Source organism: Penaeus monodon, chromosome 34, assembly GCF_015228065.2.
Source record: "Penaeus monodon isolate SGIC_2016 chromosome 34, NSTDA_Pmon_1, whole genome shotgun sequence".
Lineage (NCBI taxonomy): Eukaryota > Metazoa > Arthropoda > Malacostraca > Decapoda > Penaeidae > Penaeus > Penaeus monodon.
Window position 1 is genome coordinate 2,267,571 of NC_051419.1, and position 1,618 is coordinate 2,269,188.

The following is a 1,618-nucleotide window of genomic DNA, read 5'->3' on the forward strand; positions in this document are numbered from 1 at the left end:
GTATAAGACTTAATTCATAGTCAGAAAACTATTTGTATCCTGTAAAAGGAGAAAGCCTTAGGTGTAGTTTTGACTCTTTGACTGAGTAAAAAGTACATTAGCTTTATGTTGATTTCTGTAAAGTAACATAATACTTTTAAGATTTTCAGTGGAAGGTCCAAGGCCACGAAAGGATCTCAGTAAGGTATTTAGGTTTTATTTTGTGAGTGATGAATATTACCTCTAATACTGTGATGGAAAAAGTGATAAAAGTAACCTTTGGTTGTAAAGATTATTTATTTATTGTGGAAGTAAAGAAATAACTACCCAATTAAAATTCTGACTCAGGTGGATAAAGAACTGAACTAGATGGCTTCTTCAGCACTGATAATAAAATAATGTTTCTTCATGAAATTTAAGGTGAAAAAGTAACAAAGGTAGCTTTAATTTCCTAAATTATAAACATAGAGGGAGAAATTAGCGTGATGCAGAAATTGCTGCAGCCAAAAAAAAATTAAAAAATGCAATATGAGTTTATTCCCAAACATGGTCTTAATTATCTTACTAAAGGAATTGCTCAATTTGGTGTCAAGTGAAGTGAAGACCACAGGGGGCTAAACTGTTTATCGCTGCATGGGACTGGGATTGAATGCAAATGCGAGACCCTGTGCTTTGTATTTTGTTTGGCTTTTGAAATTTGTAAGGGTTAGACTGCTAATAAATGAGAGATGAAAAAGACTCACTTACACATGATAATTTGTAATCTTCAAAAGGGTGTTTTACATTTATTTTGCATAGTGCCACTCAAAACTAACATGCGATTCTTTAGCCCACTCACAACTGGATTTCCTGTTACCATTCTAACCCACATGCCAGTTTGCACGTGTAGTCAGTCACTCGAGAAAGAAACTGGAAGAATGGGAAACATAAATATAATGCATTTTCTGTGCTCCTTGTTGCAGCGTAATTGATTGCTTAGTAAATGAGGCTAAAAAGAGGCTTTCAACTTAGTTTCTCCTCAGTGACTGCATTCAGAACCAAACGAGCAAACAGCTGTTTAGCAGGCTCAGCCATGCACGACATGATTGGACATCATCCTGGTGTGGGTGATGGCTTAGTCATGGCATGATTGGACATTAGTTGTTGTGAATGGGTTAAGCCTGTGGTTATGCTGTATGCGAAGTGCTACCAGCTGAAATGCTTATACTAATATATTACAGCTAATTGTAAATGATGGCATCCTGAGTGGTAGCTAGTGTAATATCCAACGTTATTTTATAATTTAATACATATAATCATACTGATTTTAGTTTTACAGTCTAGTCATGTGAAAATTGTTCACAAAGCATAATTGTCACAAGACTAAAGTAACTAAAGATTTTGAAAAAGACGTGTATAAAATCTTACTGCTTTTGTGGAAGAAATAATGTATAGCAATGACTCATGTATCACATATATATTTTGGTATCAGTTTTTTTCCTTTGGTGCATTATTTTAATAATAAGGTTTTGCAGGGTCTCATGATTAAGGTTAATTGCGCATGCGTAGAAATAAATTTTAGCTCGGAGTAAATAGAAGGGAAGCTGTTTTAATAATAAGGAAGGCTAAGGTACATCTTCATGTGTAGCAAATGTGTGCA

General features: G+C 34.5%; 1 protein-coding gene across 1 annotated transcript in view; it reads left to right on the plus strand.

Annotated features, from left to right (window-relative positions):
* Positions 1-493, plus strand: part of LOC119594517 (splicing factor U2AF 26 kDa subunit-like) — a gene marked incomplete in the record, with an annotated part of 10,928 nt that extends 10,435 nt beyond the window's left edge. Inside the window, 1 exon segment of the mRNA XM_037943547.1 lies at positions 1-493.
* Positions 494-1,618: the final 1,125 nt, after the last annotated feature.